Source organism: Hyperoodon ampullatus (genome assembly GCF_949752795.1).
Source record: "Hyperoodon ampullatus genome assembly, chromosome: 10".
Lineage (NCBI taxonomy): Eukaryota > Metazoa > Chordata > Mammalia > Artiodactyla > Ziphiidae > Hyperoodon > Hyperoodon ampullatus.
Genome location: NC_136923.1, coordinates 85,871,995 through 85,888,905, shown reverse-complemented (window position 1 = coordinate 85,888,905; position 16,911 = coordinate 85,871,995). Strand labels below are relative to the sequence as shown.

The 16,911-nt window shown below is 45.1% G+C and overlaps 1 protein-coding gene across 6 annotated transcripts in view; it reads right to left on the bottom strand.

Annotated features, from left to right (window-relative positions):
• Positions 1-16,911, bottom strand: part of RIPOR2 (RHO family interacting cell polarization regulator 2) — a gene marked incomplete at both ends in the record, with an annotated part of 214,228 nt that overhangs the window by 75,341 nt on the left and 121,976 nt on the right. Inside the window, one exon of one of the 6 annotated variants that reach the window (XM_079712743.1) lies at positions 12,274-12,295. The exons of the other annotated variants lie outside the window; for them this stretch is intronic. Of the gene's footprint in view, positions 1-12,273; positions 12,296-16,911 lie in introns of those variants that run through there. 6 annotated transcript variants of the gene reach the window in all.

Below are 16,911 nucleotides of genomic sequence, written 5' to 3'. Positions count from 1 at the left end.
TCTGCAGTCACACAATTGGTGTGAATTTCCTCTTTGGAACAATGACCTCTGCTCAGTTTCCTCTTCTCTAAAATGGGGCTCATAATATTTACATCGTTAAGTTATTGTGAGGATTAAGGGACATCAAGCCTATAAAGTGTAACACCAGGCACAGAGTATACACTCAGTAAAACAGATGCGGGCGACCACCACTACCATCATCATCAACATCAAGGTCAAGGACGTAAAGACAAATGGCCTTACCTAAGCAATGAAAGTTTTATGTTTTTATGCTCTTCTTCATTTTGCTAATCAGGTTGGTCTTGCTGAAACTTAAGATCTCAAGTGCTGAATTCTGGCACTGTAATAAGATTATCATGAAGTTGCAACTCAATTGTCTCAGCCGGGCTCCCCTGTGAGAACATGTAGGCGGGGAGGAGTCACCCTCAACTCCTTCTGCTAACCTTGCCTGAAGACAAAAATCTGATTATGGCATGTAACTTTGCCTTAGAAAAGTTGAATCTCTCTCCTTTTTTTTTTTTTTTTTTTTGTCCAAAACAGAGCAATTGAAGGCCAACTATACATATTTCTTTTTCTCTTTATGAAGTTTCCTTTGATTGCTCCTTTTGGATCTTTAGGAGAACCTGATGGAGGGATAAGAAAATAAGAGTGAAGGTCGACGTGCAAAGTGTCGACTTTTGAACTTCACTGCAATGCTCTGCTTTAATGAGCTCAAATTAACCTCCCCTGTGTCAGTTCCCACCTAAGACATTTCTTTTATAATTCATTGCTGGGGGAATTGGCCCTCCGAGGAGCTGCTGTATTTTGCATGTCCATCTTCCTGATAGCAGTAACTTCAGTGATAACCGAGTAAGTACCCGTTTTGGTCTGGCTACAACGAAGCTTGGAGCAAAACGTGCTGCTCAACTGTAGCATAAACATTAGTTTTTTAAAGTTAGAATATTGACTTTCTGAGCTCCTTCTTTTGATACTTATTCTCTTTTTTAATTGTGTATTATTGTAACCTGTCTAAAATGTTTGAAAAGTTATGGAGAATAATTTTTTTAATAAACTTTAACAAAGTCTTGTTCTTCTCCCAATTATCATAGATGGGAATTCCAAGAGGCTTTAACAGCTATCTATTGCTTGACAAAAGTCACAAGGATATTTCCATCTGTGTCCACTCATGGTCCCATAATTTGTTCCAGCTGTTTGTTTCGGTTTTAGTTTTTGGAAGCCACTGGATCCCAGAGGTTCCAGACAATGAGGAAACTAGCAATCATTATTATAAATCCCCCATAAGTCTTGATAAACAAAATAATCATCATTCCCACTGAATTATTCCCATGAAAGAAATTTTACTCAGGCTAACATAGGGCCCATGAAGATAATTTCTCTTGCACTGATTTGAAAAATGGGCACTTCTGGAAAAGATCAAACAGGAGTTAAGTCAGGGAATCAAAGCTTTTGTTCGGAAAATGATATTCAAATGTAGTCAGTCCAAATCTGAGAACTCTACTTGTGATGCAAATCAAAGGCAAAAATTACTTCTGTTTAACAAACCAATGCAATTTTGCACATCACGCACACTGGTTACCGCTTTCAGTCTTTTCTGAGAGAGGGATAGAAGGGTGAACCATGCGTGGATTAACCAGCTCTGACACTATTCATTTCCTTCAACTGCAGGTAATTATCCTGTATAATTCTCCTATGCATAAATTAAACTGCATGAATTAACAATGATCTTGTTTTCCTACATTCAGTCATTAAGACAAAATTGATCAAGGGACACTTTACATGTGGGTATGGATTAGACAATAATCCTTCTGAAAGGGAAGGAATGACTCCTTTTATCTCTCAAGTTTGCTTTTTCTCCATTTCCCTCCCCTTTTGTGGGGTTTTCAGATCGGAGGCATTGCGAAGGACAGTTGTTTGCATGAGGAAAGGGAAGGCTTGCCACTGACACGCATCACTTATCAGGACGCATTGTCTACTCAGAGGAAAAGCGTCTGTTTCCCTGTGATCAGGTACCTCTCAGCACAGGCACTGCTTACTTAGCGGGACTAATGAACCTTTTGGCTGGATGATGTGAAAAAGCTTCTCAGTGATTACAATAAAGCCCTGAAGTGTCTCATTAATGCCTTGATATCAACTAAGACTCTCAACCTGAAAATTGCATGGACCATCTGAGTACTGCGTGACTAAGCCAAGTGATCTGGCAACCACAATCCAGCTCAGTTCTGTGGGAGAACTCAGGCTTATGGAACATGCTACTAACCGGCAGTTACAGAAACTCTGAATCTGGGGTCTTTGTATATCTACATCCACAGCTACAGCCCCGACTGATACCAGGCGGCCCAGATTTAAAACTGTACTCTGTCTTTACTAATTTTGCTGAACTTCAGTTCTCTCGTCTAGAAATTACAGATGATAATAGTAATTACCTTGGGGTCACTGAGAGAATTCAGTGAATGAATACATGTGCCTGGCACATTGGAAATGCTATTAAATGACAGCTATTATTATTAATATTAGTATATAAAACATTTTATTTAGATTCGACGTTTCACTACAGAAGAGGGGCTTTATGTCAACATGCGATGAGATACATGTGGACACATATGTAATTCAGGAATTGGGTTTATTTTTAAAAACTGCAATGGCTTCAGACTTCCCTGTGCCTTCATTCAGTATCACATAGTTTACTTAAGGGGAGAAGATGCAAGGAACATCTTTTTTATACATAGAATCTACATGCAAGGTCTACCTGCACTTATTTCCCCCCAATGAGACTGTAAAGGAGTGAGACTCATTCCTTAAATGAAAACTACACATTCTTTCAATATTTTTTTTCAGTACCTCTAGCTTGATCACTGCATATTCACATATTTGAAAGCACCTTGAGTTAATGTAGCCCCTTAGCCTCTTCTTGCTTTGGCTGTTTTCTTCCATCAGTGGCGAAAGAGCCATTTTGCAATACTCAGAGCCAAAAAAAAAAAAAAAAAAGACATCTGGAAAATATATTAATGTGAAGAAACACACTTTGAGGATCTAAAAAAATAATAATAAAGAACCGTTAAAAAAAGAAACAGCACATGCCATTTCTATCCTATTTTAGGCCAAAGACCATTTGACAAAATTCAAAGGGCAAGCTTTTTTAGGGATGTCATGGGAGCCTACAAAGGGAGCAGTTCCTGACCTTTCTTATGTCATTATTGGGGCAGGTTTCCACTTGCAAAATACAGTGTCAAACTGACATCATTAATCAGGTAATAAGAGAAAATAGTCATGCTTCAGGCTCTCAATGAATTGGGCTTCAAATAGGCCATATTTTGGTGACTGAAGATGGCGGGAAGGCAGAACAAATCACCCCTCCCTCTCTCCAGCTTAACACTGATTTTGCTACAAAGGCCAGTTGAATGGATATTCTAGGTGTCAGACGCCAAATGGGAGTGAGAACAGCTCAGCACTAACCCAGTCTCTTAGACATACTGGCACCGTGATTTTGGACAAGTCTTTTGTTTTGTTTCCTAATTGGTGGAACCAGGGACATTAATGTTAGTCCTGCCTACATCATGGGGTTCTCTGGTTGAAATGGAATAATGGATGTGATGAAAGTTGTTGAAAACTGCAAAAACCCGCAGAAATATAAGGTACTATGACTTAGACCAATGTATTATTATGTACCATTTCTGAGGGGACCTTGAACTTGAACTTCAGGAGCAATAAACTTTAGGTATCAAGGAAGGAGGCATGTACAAAAAAGAAATGGTAGAAAAAGAAAGAAGAGCAGTCAGCCTGCTGGGGAGGAGGGCTAACACACTTCATTGTGTGTCAGTCCGGCTGTGTTTCATCTCTTTTTCTCCATCTCCTAAGTGGGTCCCAAATTTGACAACACTCCCCGAAGTAAAGATTTGCAGCACCTCTACCTGCCACACTGAGGCAATTCTACTTTCAAAAGAAGTTACCAGGAGTCTTGCTTATTCACATGTTGAATTAGCCAGTTTGAAATTCTTTCTCAAGGCTACCAATTCCCCTTTTCCTAAATCCTCCCCCAATAAACCAACCAACAAACTGCTCCTGATACATATTTTAAGAATGAGTTTCTTAGGCCAATATTCTACAGCAAGAGAAGATGGGCTTTAGATTTGGTTATTCTACTACTGACAACTGTCACACTATTTACCTCACAGTGAAGAAATGTGATAGGAAAAACACAAGATTGTGTTAAAAAACTACAAATAGAACTACCATATGACCCAGCAATCCCACTACTGGGCATATACCCTGAGAAAACCATAATTCAAAAAGAGACATGTACCAAAATGTTCATAGCAGCCCTATTTACAATAGCCCGGAGATGGAAACAACCTAGGTGTCCATCATCGGATGAATGGATAAAGAAGATGTGGCACATATATACAATGGAATATTACTCAGCCATAAAAAGAAATGAAATTGAGCTATTTGTAATGAGGTGGATGGACCTAGAGTCTGTCATACAGAGTGAAGTAAGTCAGAAAGAGAAAGACAAATACTGTATGCTGACACATATATATGGAATTTAAGAAAAAAAAATGTCATGAAGAACATAGGGGTAAGACAGGAATAAAGACACAGACCTACTAGAGAATGGACTTGAGGATATGGGGAGGGGGAAGGGTAAGCTGTGACAAAGTGAAAGAGCGGCATGGACATATATACACTAGTAAACGTAAGGTAGATAGCTAGTGGGAAGCAGCCGCATAGCACAGGGAGATCAGCTCGGTGCTTTGTGACCGCCTGGAGGGGTGGGATAGGGAGGGTGGGAGGGAGACGCAAAAGGGAGGGGATATGGGAACATATGTATATGTATAACTGATTAAATTTGTTATAAAGCAAAAAAAAAAAATAAACAAAAAACAAAAAAACAAAAAAACACAAGATTGTGGTTTTAATTGACATTTTTTTCTGTATCTGACAGCATGGACCAATCTGGTTATTTTTTGCTGCGTGACAAATCATCCCAAAATTCAGTGGCCTAAAACAACAAGAGTGAGTCAGGAGTTGGGAAGGGCTCTGCTGGACAGTCTGGCTCAAGGTCTACCATGCAGTCAGATGGTGGCTGGACATGGAGCAGTAGAGACCAGAGAAGCTGGGTACTGGCCAGGCATCTCTCTCTCGTCTTGTGATGCCAGGCCTCTCCATGTGGCTGGTGAGTTTGGGCTTCCTCACAGCATGGCAGCCTCAGGATAGTCAGATAGCTTACGTGGTGGCTGATAGCTTCAAGAGCTAATAAGCTGAGTTATCTTTTGTGATCTAGCCTTAGAAGTCACATTCCCTATTAGTCCAGAGAGTCAGGTTTTTGAGCGGAGAAACAAAGGCCTCATTTCTCAGTGGGAAGAGTATCAAAGTCACTGTGTAGGAAGGCCTGTAGGGTGGAAGATACTGTTGAGGCCATCTTTGGAAAATATAGTCTGCCATATAGACTGACTGTATAAAGTTGAGATAAGTTGTAGAATGTCAATAATTATCCCTGATACTGATACTTACATACAATCTCTCCTTACTACCACCCTGCCAGCGATAGCTAACAGATCAGATAGTAACTTCTAGTTCGGTAAAACAGGCAACTATTCTGATGCCTTCTCTTCCCCTCCCCCTTGTGCCTTAATGACTTAATAACACTTGTTAAACTTCCTAAAAATCTCAGGCATCCAATTCTGTTCTGCCATATTTACATGCCTCTGTCCCTCAGGGCACTGTGCATATACACCCGTGGCTCCCCGGGCTCCCCATGTGCTCCCACAGCAGCTGCACTGGATATGAGTGATTGGCATTCGACGTTATTCCAACCCCATCTTGGTGCCTTCCAGTACCGAAGCCCAGAAGCTGAAAACATTTCTGAGAATCCCCTGCAGCTCGGATTATGCACATGATGCAGGGGGTCTCCACCAGGTGTACTTGCCACAAGATTTGATGGGGAGGCTGTGGGTATTAGTTTCCTATGGCTGTTTTAACAAATTACTACAAATTTAGTGGCATAAGGTGACACACAATTATTAGCTTACAGTTCAGGAGGTCAGAAGTCTGAAATGGGTCTCACTGGGCTAAAGTCAAGGTGTCAGCACAGGTGTGTTCCCTTCTGGAGACTCCAGGGGAGAATCCACTTCCTTGTTTTTCCTAGCTTCTAGAGGGCACCCACATTTCTTCTCTTGATGCCTCTTACTCCACCTTCAAAGTCAGCAATGTTGCATCTCTCTGACCCTTCTTCCATAGTCACATGACCACAGCTGGGACAGGTTCTCTGTTTTTAAGGACTGATGAAATTAGCCTGGACCCACCTGGAGAATCCAGGATAATCCTAAGGTGCCTGACTTTATCATATTTGCAAAGTTCCTTTTGCCATGTAAGGTAATCTCTTCATTCACAGGTTTCAGGGATTAGGACATGGATATCTTTGGCGGGGGGGGGGGGGGGGCGGCGACGACACATTATTTTGCCTGCTATGCTATACTTCTGCCTTTTCTGTTGTCACCACTGGCAACCACCTTCATGGACTGTCTGTGGTGCCTTCCTGGCTGGCTGTTTCCTGATCGTGGCAGTGGCAGCCTCATTCTGGAGACAGTAGCTTCCTAAATCAGCAGGCAGCATCTTGATTGTTGATCAGGCAGTGACTTCATTACAACATTTCAAAGTTGTTACAGAAAGCTCGACCTAGGGTGTGTTTCCCTGGCCTTCCTGACCTGACAATTCCATAAGTCATTTTATGTCCTTTCTGCTGAGTGGATTCTGTTGTCTGCAATGGAACCCCGATGCATGTTCTCAGTGCTATATCCCTGTGTGTGTCTACCTCTCTCTTTTCTAAGCTCCACATATTTCTGAACCATCACCAAGACAACACTAAATTATATTACAATTTTGGAAGACACGGATCATTTCCAAGTGGCTAAAACGTTGCTAAATAACTTTATAAGTGAAAAGTATGGCACTGCTGTTCAAGGGTTACCTGGTAGTTATACGGGAATCTTCATTTAGGGAAGTTAACCTTGAACCTCCATATATCAGCGGGGTCACATTAATTAGAAGGTAGACTGTTACAGTTAAGGCCAAGACGAAGTCACTCCGGGCCTTCATATATAGCAAAAAGTAGGGAAAGCAAATGCTGTACTGGGAATAACCTCTCAGGAGCTGCACTAGCTCCAGGAAACTGTCACTTTGGATTTATTTCCCCTATTAGGGGAAGGAAAAACCGTGTGCCCTTTGTGTTCATCTGCATTACTTTTGTATTTGTGAGGTACCCTTCCCCCACCCCGCTCTTGCCTCTCTTCCAAAAGTCCTCCCAGAAAACAAAGACAGAAGGGGACTAGCTTGAAGAGAATGGAGTCATTGTTCCTTCAGTTCCTTCCTGAACAAGTTGTTTGAGAAGGAATAGATCACTTCCAGTGCTAGAGGTGAAAGCCACAGCATTAAACCCCAAAGACAAGTGACTTTATTATACAAGAGTTACAGGAGATTGTTCTTCTGTACACAGGTTGTTTTATGGGATGGGCATCGCCAGCCTCGTTTTAGCACCATCACCATTATTAATAACCTAATTTCGTAATCGTGCCCATCTGACCTTTGCCAGGCACGCCGCCTCACTATCTTGAACCTTCCTACCTTCAGTCTTGATCTGAAATCTAGGTCACAGGCAATGAATTCACATTTGATGCCTATGATTTTCTAGGCAGCACGCAAGCCCTGAGGATCCAGGAACGAACGAAATAGACCCTCTGTGCCCTCAGGGAGCTCACCGTCTTCCTAGTCTTCTTATCTGGTGAGTCTTCCCTTTTCCCTTCCATTTATCTGTAATCTTACCATAGGCACCGATGAAATCTTCACTGGCTACTTCAATCACAGCCTTCCTCTCCTTCCTCTGACCTCTCACAGCCCTAATTCTAGGGTGACCAAACCGGAATCCTTCTGAGTGAAAGGGGTGCTATTAATAATTATGCTGCAACAACAGATGTATACAGGGCAAACCAAGACATGTGTGGACAGCACTCTGTCCAACACAGTTGGGTTCTTCCTCCTTCTCTACCAGACTGTGCACTTCCTAGAAGGTATAATCAGTATCTTACACTTGGGGCTTCCCTGGTGGCGCAGTGGTTGGGAGTCAGCCTGCCGATGCAGGGGACGTGGGTTCGTGCCCCGGTCCGGGAGGATCCCACATGCCGCGGAGCGGCTGGGCCGCTGAGCCTGTGCGTCTGGAGCCTGTGCTCCACAACGGGAGAACCCACAACAGTGAGAGGCCCGCGTACCGCAAAAAAAAAAACACAAAAAACCAAAAAAAAAAATATCTTACACTTTTATATTGAATGAAAAATCTAACTTTGGCCAGATCCCAGTACTCCCTTAAATTACAAAACACTGAGGACTTGGACTTCCAGTGCACCTCAGAAATAAAAATACTTGTTAATCACTTTATTATATTTTTGAATGCTAAATGGTGTGAAAAACGTTCCCTTTGTCTAAGACTCTGCCCTCCTTGGTCTGGAGTCGTTTTGATCTTATGAAATACAACATAGAAATATTGCACCTCATTTGCTTTCACTGTTGAAAAGAAATCTAATTTTCTTTTTTAATTAGTGTGATAGACATGTGAAAACATTCATCTCCTCCACGCAGTGCTCATCAGTGTCATGTAAACCATGCACACAAGACAGTAAGTCGGAGTGGCTTCTTTTCTTGATTGTGTCCAGGGAGGGCACCCCAGCATTGGGCCATGTGTAAAATGATCATTTCTACATAGCCGGCCACATTCTGAGAAAAACACCTATTATTATTTGGGAATACTTCCAACTAAGGTGGGATGAGTGTACGGTGACCAAAAAACAAAAACAAAACAAAACGAAAAACCCAACAACAAACCTTGGCCATTCAGCCAGAGAGGAACTTGGTGGCCTCAGAGGGGAGATAGGAAGAGGGAGGAGGATGAGTGGGTGTTTCGGTATTAATTCATTCAAGATCTGTGCATTGAGTGCTTTTGTTTAGCTGAATCGGCTGGAAGGCCTCCACGTGCACAATGGGGAGGTTTTCATTTTCAGGGGAAAAATGTTGTGCGGAGAAACAGTCTAGAAGGACATGATTTTGAAAGTGGAGAGGAATGAAGCCAAAGGAGGGTTCCCTCCAGATGAAAAGGCACATAGTCATAATCGTTCTCCTTTGTTGAAGGGATCTTTCAAATAATCACTGTGGGGTGTTTACATGACAACTGCTTTACGGAGCCATCCCGTGTCTAGGTTTGCCTTTGGGGAACCAATTATGTGCTGCTGGCCTATCTGTACCTCCTCTCCCCACCCGCAGCCCCAATTCCCTTGCTTCACTGTCTGTTTTCAGCTGGTATTCTTTTCTGGTTGAATGGCCACAAACACAAGCTGTCTATCTCCTCCAGCTCGTGGAGTTCAGCTTGGCAGATGAAAATAACCTTGGTAGAGGAGCTGTTCAGAAGCACAAGGCCCTGCTCATGGCCACCAGGGCAGAGACGGCCCAAGTGGAAAGTCAAATCTGCCATTGCCCAGAGGAGCACCCACTGCATAAACAAAACAGACTTTCACTTTACCGCCACCTCCTCCCAAGAAAAGGAAGAAACTGGTTTTAGACTTCTGACTTCTTTGCAGAATAGAAACAAGACAGCTTTTTATCTTTTTTCCCCTACCCACTGAATGAAATGAACAGTAAAAATAAAACACTGGTTTGCAAACGCTTCAACCCCAGGGACTGTTGTTCGCCCGATTCTACCATCTAATGTGAAACGTGCAGGCTGTGCTGCTCACCCTCCAGAACTGCCTTTGTCTGTGTTTTAGTCTCTTGACACCAAGGGGTGAGCCAATAATCTATAAATTAACCCAAAATATAGCAGAGAAGTGACTTGGTTATATTCAGAAGTGAGCATGTGGTTGGTATCACAGCTGGGCTGTGGGGTTTAACTACACTAGGGATTTATCCATTCAGCAACCTCAGACTTAGGGCAGGACACCTGGCCGTCATCGGCAGGGCCTCAAGTCAATGGACTTCAATACTAAAGAGTAGAATTGGATATGAGTTTAGCTACCAACACCTGTAGATATAAATATCTCCTTCCCAGGCCCCTTGGTTTCTCCAGGTCACCCTTGAAAAGGGATGGGTCCCTTTTCTGCTGGAAATAATTTGACTTTGCAGTCAACAAAAAGAAAGAGAGCCATTGCTGGCGCTTGTGTTCGGGTACTCAGAATTTTGTGCAAGTCCCTAGTGCAGGCTTTTATTAGCTTTTCCTCGCTCTAGCTTGGTATTTCTTTATATTTATACATAAGATAAAATATTTAAAGCAAAAATCTCGCACTGGATTGGCAGAGGAAGAGAGAAGCAGCACCCATTGGGGGCCTTTCGGAAAAGCAACATATGCAGTACGTTTTTACTCAACAGATTCTCCAGTATTCAGGTTTTCAGATGCTTGGATGCAGCAGATTTTTGGGCAAATGTATCACCTTCCTGGGGAAGAGAAAGGATTAGGCAGTATCTCTACTGAAGGGGGAGCTGGGCACAAGAGGCTGAGCCTGAGGGCTGGGCTACCAGGGACGGTGAAAAGCAGGGAGGTCCTTTCCTCTAGTGGCTGTTACCCTGAGTAGACACACCCCTGCAATTTGTTCCTACAGAAGGTTAGCCACTGGCTGCTTCTTAATTAACCACTGGAGAGTAGCCTGATGATGCTCCTTCTTGAAGAGTTCACAGCTGACATCCCTTGCTTGGAACAGCAGCTAAAACAGTCTGATGGAGACACAATGGAGGTGTGGGGGGGTGGGGATTAGAGGGAAAACTCAGAGTCTGGCCCAAAAAGGCTGGAGGAGGAAGAGGAAGAGGGGAAACAGGTGAATAGGAATATCCTGGGGTGGGGGTGGGTAGGAGGAGAGGAACATTCTCAGAGCCAGATAACCCTGATAGAAAACAAAAACGAGGAAGTGATCACGTGTCAGATAACAAAGGGGCAAATGCTCACAGAAGATGCCCAGTCCCAAACGGAGTGCCAAGTACAGTCTCTTTGGGAATGGTGGCGACGATTAGTCCCAGTCCTAGAACTTCAACCAACTGCATGGCTGTGAGCGTGGAGGAAGTGGGGAGCAGAGAGGAAAGACGGACCCAACATGTTTTCCAAGACAATCATGATTGTTTCCCCCGGACCAAAAGCTTAAACGTTTCCTCTCCGTCACTCGAGCAACACGTTGGTATCTTCAGGATAAGAACCTTCCACGCTGCCAACATCCCCTCTGCACCACCCCCGCCCCTCCCCCCAACAAAATCCGCCCGGTTATCTTGCTTTTCCACTTGCTCTCTTGCTCCTGAGGGAGCTGTCACTTTGCACGAGGGGCTGGCACAGCGCTTCTGCCACCTTAACATCTGGATGGCTTCCGCTTGTCTAATTTCCAGCAGCACCTACTCCCTTCTAACATTAGGTTCTCTATCCGCTCCCCACTACCCTGGGGGAGGGGGATAGGAGGTTACAGTCTCTCGGTAACAGAGCTGCAGATGCTTCTCTTCTCTAGACCATCTCCCAAGCCACAGAAACTTGCAGGGGTGCTCCGGTCCTCAGGTGCATCATCACCCACCCCACTCCCACTCCCTCCCCCCTCGTTTTTCCAGACACTGGTTGACATCAATGCAACAAATTTCTCCTTCTTGCCCCTCCTCCCAATTCTCATCCCCCCCCCCCCCGCCGTCACCCCACATTGCCAATTTGTAATTCAGACACGCGGGGATGAGGCTGGTTCGTTGCCAACCTGAATCCGGGCAGCCTGGGGGCAAGTTGGGACCCCAGAGACTGCGATCTCAGCCTGAGCTGGATTCCCTGTGGGCGCTGAGAGTGCCGGAAGTCGTTCGGTGGCAGCCGGCAGCTCAGGACCCGCATCCCGGGGCACTCTCCCCACCCCCCCGCAACCGCCCGCCACAGGGCACCTAACGTCCGGCCACGCGTGTCCTAGCCCCAGAGATGCTCCAGCCGCCGGGCACTGCCGGGGGCCCCTTACCATCTTCTGGGCCAGTCCCTCCACTCTCCTGGGCATCCCTCGGTTCTGACTGCAAAAGTGCTTGCGCCCTGCACCGCTCGGAAACTTCGCGTCTCTACCCTGTGGGCATCAGAGACCCGAACCCTCCCAGACGGAGGAAGCCGAGGACGCCCCAGTCCCAACGGCTCCTTAACAGGCAACATTCATGCAAGCCGAGGACACCCTCGCCACACAGACCTCACTCGGGTTGTCAGCAAAATCAAGCAAAAAAGAACAAATAAAAAGGTACTCATACCTAAAGACGAAGGCTCCTTGTCATGACAGGAGGACACCTGAGGTCTCTGGCTTAGAATAACAGCCTCCGTGCCAATGCAATGCCCCGGGCCGCCCGCACCTCCGGCTTTGCAGCTACCCTGAGCGCGCTCACTCGGGTGAAGAGACAAAGGGTCGCGGGAAGCAGTCGGGTCCCCGCGTCCAGGCCCCGTCGCCGGCGGCCCTCCCACGTCGTCTCCCGGCAGCTGCGGCGCAGGCTGAAGTTGCGGGGCCGGCAGCGCGTGAAGCGAGCGCGGCGGCCGCGCTGGGGGCGGGGGGCGGGGAGCGCGGAGCGCGCGGGGGGCGGGGCTCGGCCGAGGGGCCGGCGGCGTCACCCGGGCGGGGAGGGGCGGGGGAGCCAGATGCTTGACAGTTACTTCAGCCCAACTCCGGGTGAGCTTTGCTGTCTGCGTCCTGCGGATCGCCGCCACGCCGAGCTCCTTGGCACTAGCTGGTGTCACCGCTTTGGAGTTATCCTTGGAATTCGCGCAGGAGACCGAGTGCATCGGAGGGAGAGGGCAGGGGAGAACAGCCGAGGCCATGAAAGGCCCTTTCAGCTAACCTTTTGGTACTTCAAAGAGAGGCTGTGTATTGAAACAATGCGCTGGGGCGACTGTGTGTGTGTGTGTGTGTGTGTGTGTGTGTGTGTGTGTGTGTGTGTGTGTGTGTGTGTGTGTGTGTGTGTGTGTGTGTGTGTGTGTGTGTGTGTGGCGGGTGAAGTTGGTTGATGACGTTTGCTTTGTATGGGCTCTCCTCTAGGGCCTGTTTGAGCAGAGAGATCTCATAACAATGGGGAGAAACAGAGGTTTTTTTTTTTCTTTTTAATTTTGTTTTGGTGGATTTGAACTATATATAAAGGGTTCCTTTAGGAAAGTGTGGATATGACAAAGACATTCCACAGAAAGAGTCTTTGGAGTGGAAATTGTCCAAGACAGGGAGTCTACAAAGACCCAGAGACAAGGTCTCTGCCTCCATCCTTAAATAGGGAATCCCTTATATCTCAGTTTCCTTATCTGTAAAGCCAGCATTCTGCATAAATTGTGTACGTAGAATATGTTAAATAGAATGGTACTGCAAGGTGCATCCGCCCTCCCCAGCTTGAAATTCAGTCACCTTGTGAGGGAGTAAGAGTCGATGAGCATAGATATGAACCAAAAGGGAACATCTGAGGACACTGTGTCCTTATCCAGTTGTGATAAGGAGACTGCATCCTCAGGCCTGGACCCTAAGCCACACAAATCATAGCCTAATCAATGACATCATAACCGACCAATGATACAATAGTAGGAGCAGAGTGCGCCTGATGCCTAGAAAGGGCACTCCAAAGCAAGCTCCGGTCACTGTGTCTCTGCCTTCGACCATGAAGGCAGCCTGAGCAGTGAGTGCCTTGACAGGCTGAACACTTCACGACAGCTGGATTTTTCCAGACACCCACCTCCCTCTGTCCTTCTTCCAACTTACTAAATAGTTCCTGACAGCACTCAGTCCTCCCACATACACTTTCCTTCAGAAGAGAAAATGTGCTGAGCACATGATACGAACATTCCAGTCTTCCTGGCAACTAATTCCTCGTATGTGTTCAATATTGGTATTCTGGTCAATATATGTGTCCCTAGTGAGTTTGGTTGACTTGACGTAATCCTTATGACGCTGAACACTACAGTTCATTGGCTATCTTCTTTCCTTTTTAAAAAAAAAATCTTCATTGGAGTATAATTGCTTTACATTGTTGCATTACTTTCTGCTGTACTCAAAGTGAATCAGCTCTATGTATACACATATCCCCATATCCCCTCCCTCTTGAGCCTCCCTCCCACCCTCCCTATCCCACCCCTCTAGGTCATCACAAAGCATAGCGCTGATCTCCCTGTGCTACACAGTAGCTTCCCACTAGCCATCCATTTTACGTTCGGTGTGTATGTATGTCCAGGCCACTCTCTGTCTTCGTCCCAGCTCCCCCCGACACCCCGTGTCCTCAAGTCCATTTTCTACGTCTACGTCTTTATTCCTGTCCTGCCACTAGGTTCATCAGTACCGTTTTTTTTTTTGTTTGTTTGTTTTGTTTCGCTTTGTTTTCCACTGGCTACTTCTTATACCCTAGATTCTGGAGCAGATACTTTAGAAGCACTGTATCATTTATTCCTGACTATAAGTCTGCAGTAAGTATTATTGCTCCCATTTCATGGATGGGAAAACCAAGATTCAAGGGAGTTAATGTGAGCTGTCCAAGGTGACACAATTGAATCAACTTTAGATACCTGTTCAAAAGCTGGGTTTTGGCACCTGCAAACATGGGTGGTAGTGGCCCCACTATCCTGTCTGTCATAGATCCTTGTTCTTCTCTTCATTCTGGACCTGGGTTCGTCTCTGTTGTATCCCTGTTGATACTTGACAGCTGAGCCCAGGTTTTGTGGGTATTTCCTGACTCTATCTCCTTTCTCACTTCCTTTTACCTATCTGATGACTCCCCCAGTCCTTTTCAGCATCAATAAATCTGAGAGTCACAAAGGTCCAAACAGCTGCACAACTCCCATAGCACCCCTTGGCCTCTTGGTAGCTTTTAAAATGGCCATAAATAAAACTGCTATTGAAACATTCATTCATACAATAAGTACTTGTGGAGAACTGAGAAAGGGACGGGGGATAAAAGAAAGAACGCTCCCCCCACCCCCACCCCTCAAAAAGTTTACAACCTAAATGGCGATAATGAGATTAAGAATGGGAGCTGAATGACATTGTTTAAGACAATGCTGAAATAGAGCACAAGGCCAAGTAGGATTAAGTCAAATGATACACTCATCCCCCCACCCCCCGCTAAGTAAGCAAAACCAGTGGGAGAGAGAGGATGGAACCTGAATACTCTTCTTAAAAGATAGTTAGAATTAGGGCAAGTGAAAGAGATGCAGTTCTAAAGGTAGACTGAGGCACTTTACAGAGGACTAAATGGGGTTCTAGGAATGATCTGCACATAAACAGCTTAGAGGGGTATTCAAGGGCCCACAGTGGGGCCTCATCTACTCATTCAGTTCATGGCTTTAAGTCATGTTCATGTGCTAAAGATTCCCAGATTTACATTCCAACTCAGAACTCTCCTCTGCGGTCAGATATCTGAGCACCTACCTAAAATTCCTGTTAATTTCTTGCTGGCGAATTCTTGATGCTCCTCCCCAAAAACCAAACCTGGTCCTCCCCTATACTTAACCATCTTAGTTAAAAAAATAAATAAATAGCACCAACATCCAACCAGTTGCTAGAGGGCCAGAAATCTAGAAGTCGTTACTGATGCCTCTTTTTCCTTTACCTCCCACATGCAATTCATCCACAAAACCTGTTGCTTTTGTCTCCAAGACACTTCTCATTCTTGGTTACTCTCTCCAGCTCTACTGCCATCACCCTTCTCTGAGATCCTTCATCTCTAGCCTGTATTGCTTATCTCCTTGCCTCCAGTTTGCCCTTCCCTAGAATCCATTCTCCACTGTGGCAGGCCAACTTTAAGATGGTCCTCAATGATTCCCACCCCCTAGTAGTCACACCCTTGTGTAATCCCTTCCCCATGGGTGTGAGTCTAGTGACTTACTTCTAACCAATAGAATATGGCAAATGGGCTGAGATGTCACTTTCATGATTAGATTATAAAAGGTTTTGACTTCTATCTTGCTAGCTGAATCTGTCCCTTGTTGGCTTCGATAAAGCAAGCTGCCATGTTGGAGAAGCTCATGTGACAAGGAACTGAGGTCCTCTGTTCAGTAGCCCACAGAAACTGAACCTCGCCATCATCATGTTAGCTTGAAAGTGGATCTGTCCTCAGTCCAACCTTCAGATGAGACCCCAGCCCTGGATGACACCTTGATTGCAACCTGAAGCTAAGCTGTGCCTGGACTCCTGACCCACAGAAACTGTGAAATGATAAGCATGTGTTGTTTTAAACAGCCGAATTTGTGACAATTTGTTATGTAGCAATAGATAACTAATACAGAAAGAGTAATCTTTAAAAATAAAAATTATGCTGTGGTCACTCTCCTGCTTAAAACCCTGCCTTCGTTCCCCATTTATTATAGAATAATATCCAAATTCTACGCCAATGCTTACAAGACCTGGTGAGCTAATCCCTTCTAGTCCTTCCAGCCTCACTCATGCCTCTGGCTTCCCTCTTACTAAGCTCAGGTTACTGACTCAGGTCACAAGGGCCTTCTTTCAGTTCCTTAAACATGCCAAGTCACTTCTAAGAGAGTTCTTCCCTGACCACCCACATCTTTAGGTATATCCTTCCCCTCAGTTATTCTTTTTGAATGCCCTGTGCCTTTTATAGCACCAATTGTAAATTTTAATGGTTTTCTTTATCTTTTTAGTTGTTCTTTGTCTCTTTTTCACTGGACTGTGAGATTGTAAGGGTAGAGACAGTTTCTGTCTTATATACCATATCCCCACAGAGAACAAGAGCTCAATAACTACTTACTGAATGAAAGATGAATAACTCTGCCATTCTGGAGCACACCTGTACTCTCACCTCGATCTTTTTATTACCTTGTCAACACCCCCCCCCCAGCCTATCTCCATCCATGTAGCCTTCACCCATTTCATAATAACCACATCTATTCATCAAGATCCAGTTTCAGTACTC